Source organism: Pteropus vampyrus, unplaced genomic scaffold (genome assembly GCF_000151845.1).
Source record: "Pteropus vampyrus isolate Shadow unplaced genomic scaffold, Pvam_2.0 Scaffold560, whole genome shotgun sequence".
Taxonomy (NCBI): domain Eukaryota; kingdom Metazoa; phylum Chordata; class Mammalia; order Chiroptera; family Pteropodidae; genus Pteropus; species Pteropus vampyrus.
In genome coordinates, this window is record NW_011889341.1 from 543,169 (window position 1) to 554,327 (window position 11,159).

The window sequence follows — 11,159 nt, forward strand, 5'->3', positions numbered from 1 at the left end:
ATTTCTCTAGGAACTGGGATCTGGGAAAGGAGCCGTCCACATCATTCTTGCTGGCCCAATAATGAGTTATATCAATTATCTGCAATGCTAAGAATGTATTTTTACTATAAGTATTCTTACCTTCAATTCATGTAAATGAACAATAAGTTGAATATATAATTCAGCACAGTATCCAAGAAATACACAGATGTGCCCAGTGAGTGATTCCAACTGGACCGGTCTTACAGTGAGACTTGCGGGAGGGTGGGGGTGGAGGACCCATAAGTGCCTTTAAGAACCAGGCTCTCCTGTTAATTATCTCAATTCCATGATTCCAGTGTTTGTAGTTATGCCCTCACTGTAGCTTATCAGGGTCTGATCACATGTGATACTTTTGCAAATTCTCAAATAACTGTCACACATCACATCAAAGGCCACACATGAAGAGTGATCAAGAAGCCTTAAGAATCAGTATTGATTTTAATATCATTTACAATGGCCATCTTTTATGAGCCAAATATGGTAATTGTTTTTTATGACCATTACCTCTATCCATATAATAACCCTATGACATAGATATCATCATCACTACTTTATAGATGGGGAAACAGAGGCTCAAAGAAGTTCTTAAGTTTCTCACATATGTATGTATATAAGTGACTAAGCCATAACTCAGCCAGGCTCTTTCTACCATTTCTAGCATTCCACATGGTTTCTTTCAGGAATCTCCCTGTTTGGGGACCACGTAGGCCTCATTTGCTGGTGGCCGAAACCACTCCTTCCAATGTAATCAAACTTGAATGTAAAAACAAAAATAGAACAAGCAAACAACAAAAAAAGTACAAACAAGAATATTCAGAATATCCAAAAAAATCACACGTTTATGCAAGGATTTTCTTTTTGCTTTTTCTGTGCAAATACATTATTCAACAATGCTACCTTTACGATTTTTTCTGCATTCTCCTCAGTAGTATTTAAGGGATTTTTGAACAGGCCAGTTTTATTCAAGTTGTCATCATCACATCTCAGTCCCCTCCAGCAAATGGTCAGGTTGAAAGGATGGTGCACATCACTAATGGTGCCCTGCAGCAAACTGCTGGAGGAGTCTCACCAAGGGGACTCTGACTGGCTTCTAATCTCTGTACATCAATGGCAGAGATAGTCTTGTGGTCTTGTTAATCAAGTTGCATCTCAATAGCGTTTCAAATGTTCTAAAGGAGACTTGGATGAGAACTTAAAACACAAACATGAACGTTCCCTGGCTGTGCTCTGATTTTACTAGTCTTTCATTTGAACCAGAATAGCTGATTTTTTTGAGGAAGCGATAGATACCTTATCTCAAATATTGTCCCTTCACTGAAAGTCCCTCAGAGAGGCCATCCCTGAACCACACACCCCCCCTCACTTAAAAGAGTCCTCCCTTCCTCCAGTAACTATCACATCAACTGGCATTATTTTCGTGAAAGAACCATTGCTATCGGAAATTTTCTTTTTTGGTTTTTGTTTATTTTTATTTTACTTTATGTTGCTTGGTTCTCCCTAAGGAAGCACTAGCTAGCTCTGTCAGAGCAAGACCTGTTTGCAGGCTTATTCACTGTCTCCCCTGTTCCTAAGGAGTTGCCTGGAACACAACAGGAGCTCAAGAAACAAGTGTTCCTGCAATGCATGCCTCCAGAAGGTATAGAATGTGTGCTATAAGGGAGAGGGAAGAGGAGCTCTGTGAGCAGTTCCTAAATCGAACAATTCTCAAGGTCTTCCCTCCAGAAAGACCATCTAAGAGAAACCAGCAGAAGTGTCTTCTCTAGAGCCATCTGGAATTAATTTTTCAGACACATCTAAAGTCTGTCCATGGCCACTAAGTGTAGAAAGTTCTGAGGCCACACACACAAACAAAGGCTTGCAAAAAGTTTAAAAGAAACCGTTAGCCAAAGGGAATAAGAGTCCGTATTTCTCAAGAGGCATAGTACATTAATGAATGACATGAAAATAGTGATTTTCGTATCTCAGACACGGGTTTATGTCCATGGTGAGCAAAATTAGACAAAACTGAAAGCCCAAAGCTCTCTAGTGGCTCTCCGCTCCTCTTAACATGGTATTCAAAACCCTATATGGCTCTGGCTCCTTCCTGCCTCCGCTCCATGTACACTGACTTCCTTGGTAATCACTGAAAGCAGCAAAGTCTTTACCAATCTAAAAAAGTCGGACTTGCCTTTCCCTCTGCCTGGAAAGTAACCCCTTCAGCTCTGTGTCACACCACTCAGACTTTGGCATTGCCGTCTCCTCCATAATTCAGGTCTCTGTCCAAACTTTACCTCACTGGAAAGTGGTACCATTTAATAACTCAATGTTAAGTAGCCATCTAATAATTCTCAATTATATTACCATCTTTTATTTCTCTGCAAAACATGCTGAAATATGATATTTTTCTTATTTGTATATTTACTTGTTTGCTGTCATCCTTCCCTATTAGAATGTGAGCTCTGTGAGAGAACGTATTCCTTCTTCCCTCATAGGTTCTTTGGCTAGCCTAATAATTGACATAAGACAGATTAACAGGAGAAAAAAATACATTTAATTTTCTACACACAGGAGCTCATAAAAAAATTAAACTCAATGAAGTGACCAAAGCAGGCAGCTTTCATACTTTTTTAGACAAACAATTATTTGTGAAGAATTGACAGAACAAAGGATTTTGGGCTTGAGATAACAAACTAATAAAGAATTAACAAAGTTTGTTTACACAGCCTTCTAGGCCTTGAAATCCCTCTCTCTCCAGATACAGATGCCTTCTACTTTCCTGACATAAGGGGAACACATGGGAGTTTTATTTCCTGCTTTCAAGGGGACAAAGGAAGGTCAGAGCATCTTCTTATACCGGCTGTTTCTCAAGTAACTTTCATTCAAAATAATCAATATGCCAAAGTCACACATTCTGGGTGGCCTTGGCCTGCCTTACACCCTACCATCCATCTGCCAGGGATCATTTCTGACTTGTTTTCTGATTTATCCTCAATATCTAAAATAAGGCTCAGTACACAGTAGTATCTCAACATATGTTTGTTGAATGGAGAATGAAAAGACATTTATCAAATAATAAAACCAATGAATATATAATTTAAAATGTGCTCGGAAGTGCTATAAAGGAGAAATGCAGGGGCTGAGATAAGGAAATATGCTGGTAGGATGGAGAGTAGAAGGAAGCTACTCTAGGCAGAAGCATTAGTCAAGTGCTAAGGACATGGTAAGTTGAGAACTAAGAAGGAGCCAGCCATGCAAAATGTGGCGGGAAGAGATTTTGATATTTTTCCATTTATTTTTTTATATTTTTAACTTTTTGTTTTTTGACAACTAAAGTCACAGGAATTTGCCACGATCATACAGAGATGTCCTGTGTACCCTTCATCCATTTTTTCCAATGGTGACACGGGGAAACTATAACTGGAAAATTGACGATAATAACGGTGTTTACATATGATCCCACTCTATGTTATTACATGTGTAGATTTATGTAACCACTACCACAATCAAAATACAGAACTATTTCAACATCACAAAAGACCTCTCTTTATATTTGTTTCAGTCACTTTGATTTCCTACAGTTGTATGGTTTGGTGACTTAGGGTTAAGCCAGTACAAAATTGTTTCTGTCCCATAAATGACTGTTTGTAGAGAATGTATCCATCCACAGGATTTGCCAGGTGACTTTGAAAGCAAGTTAGCCCCTTGGGTCAGATAAACTGTGGCCTGAATAATTTACAAGACGTTCAAAATAGCATGGGTTAAAGTAATAATTCTATGGTTCACATTCAATTCTTGCTGCCTTAAAATCAGCAGTCTTTCTCCATTATAAGGTCAGATGCAAATTGTTTTTCCTCTGTGCAAAACAAGTAGATTTTCATAAAACCTAACCTGGCGATGTGCCAAGACAGTTAATTCCATTTGGAGTACTAGCTTCTGCCTTCAGAACACCTGCATTTCCCCACCTGTTTTATTATTTTTTTTTCTTTTTCTACCCTAGTCTCATTTGGGGGTTGAATTCAAAAAGACTTCAGATAAACCTAATTTTTCCTTTTTGATATATACGGATCATCTCATTACCAATTTTTGTCCTCACTAAAAATGCTTATAATTCTAAGCATGAGGACTAAAACCAGCAAAGGAGCATTTTCCATGAGATGGTTATTTACCTGACAGTTCTCACCAATCATCACACCACCTGGCCTTTGTCCCTAGAGAAAACATAAGCAAAGTTCCCCATGCACAATGCTTCTGAAGCTCTGGGCAGCTGCTCTCGTTCAAAGACTCTAAAAAACATCATGAAATTATGTCACCAAAAGCAGTTCCATTGCCAGTGGACCAGCTGCCGTTTTGTGTAGACAGATTTATCAGAGGGTTGAATGCTGAGAATAACCTCAAGTATGGGGACACTGTAATTATGAATTCCAAATGGGAGAATTCACAACTAAAGATATCATCAAAACGGAATGCATCTGAATCTGTGTCCTCTGCTCCACTAGGATTAAATATCACTGTAACCCAAATAGGCAACTTATTTGCAATGTCAGCCTTTAAAAAATTGTATTGAGTATCCTTGATTTTTCCTAAATTAAAATTCAAGGGAACACACACACACACACACACACACACACACACACACACACACACACACAATCATTCACACGCACATTTACTTTTAGAATTTGAGGACAAAAACAAAATGCATATAAGCAAAAATTTCTCATCATGAAGTTACAAAATCACTGTTCTGACCATTTTCTTTATTACACACTATGAGGTAGTATTCTCAAATTCTGCGTATTGGTGAGATTTCTAGTTGTCATTCAAAAGGGGATATTAAATAGGGATTAGCACACAAAACATCAGCGGTGACAAGCCATCGAAGTACCAGAGGAACTTCACATTTTGGGGGAGAATTAACCTTTGTATCTGACATTAAAAATTCATCAGCAATCCCAGTTAAATAGGAACGATTTGATCACTTAAAGCTGTTTGTATCTCATGTACCTTTTATAACAATCTTTCTAAGAATAGTAAGAGGCTTTCATTGAAACTCAAGCCATAAACTTCAGCTAAATTTGACTTTGTTGGTATATTCTCTGAAAGAGCCTTTTCTTTTCTGGTTTCTATTTACATAAACTTCTGACAATATTCAGTTAGTAGCTGTATCCTTTCTTGTATCCTCATCTTTGGGCAATTTCATCCATTGTTATCTCTTAAGTATCATATATGTGGTGACAATTCCCAAATAGTCACATCTAGTCCTGCTCATTCCCCTAAATTCTACACCCAAACACTCAGCTATCAGCTTTAGTTTTTATTATATATCCAGCAATCATCAAAATTTGTCTCCAAACCATAACTTATCTCCCCAACCACCCTAACTTTTTTCAATTACTCAGCTCCTTAGTGCCATAAATAATGTTATTATCAAAGCAGATTATAAACTTTTCAACCTCTACTCTGCATACACATGCAGTTAGCAAGCAAATCCTTGATTCCTTGGATCTGCACCTCCTTTTTTTTTCTTCTTCAAAGCCACTTCTCAAATTCAGACTCTACTCTTTTCCCGGCATATTGCAATAGCCACGTAACTTTCTACTTCCGGTCGCTCTTTATGCCATCATTCTTTACACTGCTTTTTGATTTAGCTTCTTAAAATACAGATTTGATCAAGCTACAGTTTTGTTCCTTTTTAAAAAAAAAAAAATGTCCCCTAGTACACATACTCTAATGTTAAACCTTATTCAATCTCCTGCTAATGTATCTTTATTTTTCTTTTGGTCATATATTGACCTATTTGCCACAATTCTTTCACTTTGGGACTCAGCTCCATCTCTTCCCCCAGTCCTGAGTCCTACATGCCCACACCCACACTCTGACAGTTCCAATCCTGTTTATCAGGCAGTCACAATTTAAATTGTTCCTCCTCCAAAACATCTTCCCATGTCCCCAATAACACGTAATCTCTCTTTAACATAATGCTTTCAGAACTCAGTTAAAGAACATATTTATTTTTAAAAATTCATTTACATTAGCCCCCTTTTCAATGGGGGATATGTTCTAAGACCTCCAGTGGATGCCTGAAACAGTGGATAGTACTAAACTATATATATATATATATATATATAGTTTATATATATAAAGTATGCATGTATGTGTATGTATATATACACATATATATACACATACATAAATACACATATATATACACATACATACACATACTATGTTCCCTATACATACATTCCTGTGATAGTTTAATTTATAATTTAGGCACAATAAGAGATTAACAGCAACAATAAAATAGAACATTTGTAACAATGTACTGTAACAACAGTTATGTGAGTGTGGTCTCTCTTACTCTCTCTAGTAAATTTTATATTTTTCAGTCCAAACCTCTTCCTGAATCCGTGTCACCATCCCCTGCCTGCAGTAAGTGGCTCGGTGTCACTCATTTCAGGGCATCCCTTGCTAAAGTCTTTGTATAGGCTCAACACCTTCTGGCGCCAACACGCTGCCATCAATAAGAACACATTTTCTGTGCATGTCTTCCAAGCACATCTTAACTAAACACTTGTCACCTACTGTGGCCATAAGTTTTGCAGTTTGAGGTATGACAGCAAAACTAGCACACATTTCTTTTTCCTTCTTCACAAATTCTTGGAAAGAAGATTCGTTCTTACCATAGATCTTGGCAACCTCAGCATATGATTTTTTTTTCTTAAGTCTAGAACTTTCACCTTTTCCCTTAAAGAAAACTCTTTATGGCTTCTCTTTGGCATATCCAATTTGCCAGAAGTTGGCCATGTGAAACTAGGAATAAAAAAGCATTTCAGACAGAGGCAACAGCAAATAAAAATGTCTGAAGGTGAGAAAAAGTATCCAAGGGCCAAAAAAGGACTATGTAACTTAAGGGCATTGAGTTGAGATTTAGAGATTTACTTAACATTTGCTACATGCAAGGCGCTGAACAAAACAGTGTTTCTTTCAAGTGATGTCAGTTTAATAGGCCAGACTTATACTGACCCAACAATAACACAAATACATACTAAAACGGCTAAGTACTAGAAACGAAATGTAAAGCCAGGCACTCTGATGTGCCTATGAGGTAGTAAAATGGAGAGAGAGTTCCAGCAATTTGTCACCTCTGTGGAGGTTAGAGAAGAGGTCTGGGCTGAAGATATGAATTAGCCTGTCTTTACCACATAGGTGAATAATTGGGTTAATAAAGGATCAAGGCTAAGACCTGAGAAAACCTAACACGAATAACCAGTGAGATTATTAATCTAACATTAATATTAAATTTTAAAAATCAGGTAAACCCACTGAAGAGCCTTACAGGAGAAGCCAGAAAGCTAGGCAGACGACCAGAGTACTCAAAACTAAGAGAAGAGCTTCGACGAGGAGTTAAGAACTTCAGTCAGTGCTATTGAGAGGTTAACTCACAAGACATCTGAAAAGTATCTACTGGATTGTGTATCAATACGAAAGTCACTGGCAAAGCTTAAAGAAATCAGTATTGGTGGAGTGGTAGGGACGGGAGAGAAACTAGCATGAGTTAAGGAGAAATGGGAGGTAATGAAGTGGAGACATGATTTATAGACACTTTTTTCCAGGAGCTTGGCTGTAAGCAGTAGTAGAGAATTGGCAATTAGAATAGCCTTAATTAAAGTGATCGCAACATCATTTGGGTAGTTATTGATTTAAACCTCTGTTTCCTTCTCTTAATTATATGTTGTTAGATTGCCACCATTATTTTTTATTTTTAACCACTATAAAACAAGTGGGTTAGACTAAATGAATTTTTTTTTAAAAAGGCTCGAGTTCTGCTCAGAGGTCCCAGAGGTTAGAAGCAGCAGAGCCGAGGCTGAAGGCCAGGGCTTCTGATTGCAAGTTGAGTGTGTTACATGCTACCTCTAGTCAAAACCTGCATTTAAACCTGTCCTTGAATTATAAAGATGTAGGCTATCTTGAAAGGAGCTATTCACTAACATCTCGGTGAAGGTTAACTTTGGCCTTAGGAGAAATGTCCCTAGTTTGCCGTGACTTGAAATGAGATCCAGTAGGCAGACACCTACTCTCAAACACAGATTCTCAATGGCCCCATCATAAAATTTATATAGCTGTCCGTAGCCCTACTATATGTGCTAATTAGTGGGAATTCTCCCAAGTAATTAACTTCATAATATTTATCTGATAACATTCCCATTTCCAAGTATTTTTAGGGAATTATGATGAAAAACACTTGAATCAGTTACATTAAAATCTTAAACAGGAAGTATGATGTAACACAGATTAAACGTTGGGTAGCTTGTACATAGGCACCGAGAATTAAAATGGTGATGATCTTTGAGAAATCCATTTAACTTTTTCACCATCTTTAATATTTTATTCCTTATTCAAGTGTAGGTGTGCAGCCACTTCCGAGACTTCCAAACTACATTGATGGCCCCTCTGCTGCTGTGTTCACATTCTGAGAATCCCCTAGGCTCCACTACACATGCCAAGCCCTGGACATGCATATTCTTTCTCAGCTCCGTTTCAGTGCGTCCACCCTCCCTACCAACACCAGCAGCACTAGCATAGTACGTGTTTATGGCTAGTCGGGCACAGAGGTATTTGTTCCTGTTTTCCATTCCTCCTTGCATGCATATGGGCACATACAAAAATGAGCCATTTAAATGCACCAAGGTAGGATGTGGGATAAACATAAGACTTCTTATACAATAATGGATTAGGTTATAGTAATATATTTTGAAGAACGTTTTTTAACCACATAGAATGTGGAGAAAATTGGCTGCATGAAATCACAGTACACTTTAAAAAGTACCTCTATGTTATGTCTAATGGGAGAACTTCTAAACAGAGAGAGTTGTGGGCTTCGAATATTGTCTTTTCAAGGTGGCAGGCCAGCTACAATAGAAACAAATCTCTGATTAGAAATTATGGGCCCAAAGTAATTCTTAACGCTCTTGTCTGTCCTGACCACAGTAGAAATGAATAATAAAAGGCCGAGGACATCAACAGTTAAATTACTGTCACTGACATAAAGAAGTTTCGACCATTACAAACTGCAACAAGGGCAAAGGATAGTGTCGGGTTTGTGGCTTACAAAAGAGAAAATAATATATCTAATTGCAATTAGGTCCAGGCTCTGGGAAGAAGAATGCGAGGATAGATCTCTTCGCACCACTGAGTGAGTTAAGAGGATTTTTTTTTAAGGCAAGGGTTGAAGAAGCTCCTGTCTCATTTGCTGTGTATCAGAGAAACAACTTTCCAGAGCAGGTTTGTCGCTGAGCCTCCAGACACAAGCAAAGAGGAGGGGCTTGTCCTTTTGTATTCTATGCTAGCCTGAAGTCAGTTATGCATCAAGCTACTAGACATAGACAGGAAAATACATTCAGATACCTTTTACTTTCTTATATGTTCTCCTCGAGAAAATGCTTGCAGTGATGTCCAATTGATGTGTTCAACGCACTGTCTTTATTGCATTCAACAAGGGAAAGATTATAAGTATTAATTGAGCACCTACTGTGTGACCAAGACCATGGAGAATAGACCTAAAACATTATTTTATAACAACCCCCAGCCTTACCAGCAGGTCTATACATGCCCATTGTTTCCCTTAAGGCAGTGGGCAGATAAATCTTGAACAAGACGGCTCATGACATGCATAATAGTCTTACTCAAAGAATATCTAAAATAAGTAACTATGGCTATATCAAATTCTCCACACTGTGGGCATTCACATTTGTCATTATTATGTTCAGAGTGAGGTGATGCAGATACTACGAGATCTTTAGATTCGGCCAATAGATGTGAACTCTTAAAATAACAACAGCAAAATATACAGTCATTATGCCTTATTTTACTTATTTGCTGAGATAGTAAAAAATGTATTTGCCAACAGCTAAAACTTAGCTAATGTATTCTAGAATTTAAAAAAAATAGATTTCAGGGGAAACAAAATTATGTTAACTTTTAATTCATGACAGAATCAATTTACATAGAACTCTTCATTCAGAGATCATTACAGCTCAACGAAATTCCACAACTTCTTGCCAATAAAGGTAAGATAGCAGGAACTCCAGTATGTATATCCATACATCCTGTGTGTGCCACTACTGAAGTGCTGATATAAACTTTGGTCAACTCAGGAAAAGAATATGGAAGATATTTTTGGAAGGCTCCATTTTGGAGCTATGTGGATAAGTCACACACATCAGACTGACCAAAAAAGCCAAGTTGCAGATCACATACAATTGGATAGTTTTTATGAAATTTTTAAAAAGTACAAAACAATGCAATATACTGCTCAGGAATAAATAAACACGTAGTAAAAATGTAAAGAGAAACAAGACAACATTAAACATCCAAATCAGTATAGCGCTCATTTCTATAGGGTGTGGAGGTAACTGGTGCAGGGAATTTAACTGAATTGGCTATTGTTTCCTAAACCGAGTTTGGATACATGGGTATTTGTTGTATTCATAGCTTTATATCATCACATGTGCTTTAATAAGTTATTTTCAAATGTACACAAAATTAGAGGTGCTAGTAAAATGAATTCTTGTATACCCATCTCATGTATTCAACAATCATCAAAATGTTGTCATATTTGCTTCATCTTTGTTCTTTTCATTTCTAAAGGTTTTGTTTGTTTGTTTTTAGGCAAGGCAACCCTTGGTTGACCTCACAGATTGCAAGGACCTTGTCATCTTACAATCCCTTATTTTTTACACCTACAGTACCTGGTCTTCCTAGGTGGTCTCCCATCCAAGTACTAACCAGGCCTGACCCTGCTTAGCTTCCGAGATCAGACAGGATCAGGCTTGCTCAGGGTAGCATGGCCATTGACTCTAAGGTGTATTTTAAAGCAAATCCCAAACAGCGTGTCATTTTATTTCTTCATGCTTCAATGTACAGATCTAAAAATAACTTTTTCCTCATTTCTTCATTTTCATTTAGTAAAAATTTATATACAGTAAAGTTCACTGTATATAAATATAAGCAGCATACAGTTTTATGACTGTTGAAAAATGCAGTTATATATACTGCAATCAGGATTCAGAACCAACCCATCATCCCCCACCCCCAAATTCCTTCACATTGCCCCTTTGTGATCAACTTCTGTCACCTGAGCTTTTAAAAAACATAAT

The 11,159-nt window shown here is 37.5% G+C and overlaps 1 pseudogene; it reads right to left on the reverse strand.

Annotated features, from left to right (window-relative positions):
• Window positions 1-10,739: 10,739 nt before the first annotated feature.
• LOC111733401 lies at window positions 10,740-10,858 on the reverse strand (annotated as a pseudogene).
• Window positions 10,859-11,159: the final 301 nt, after the last annotated feature.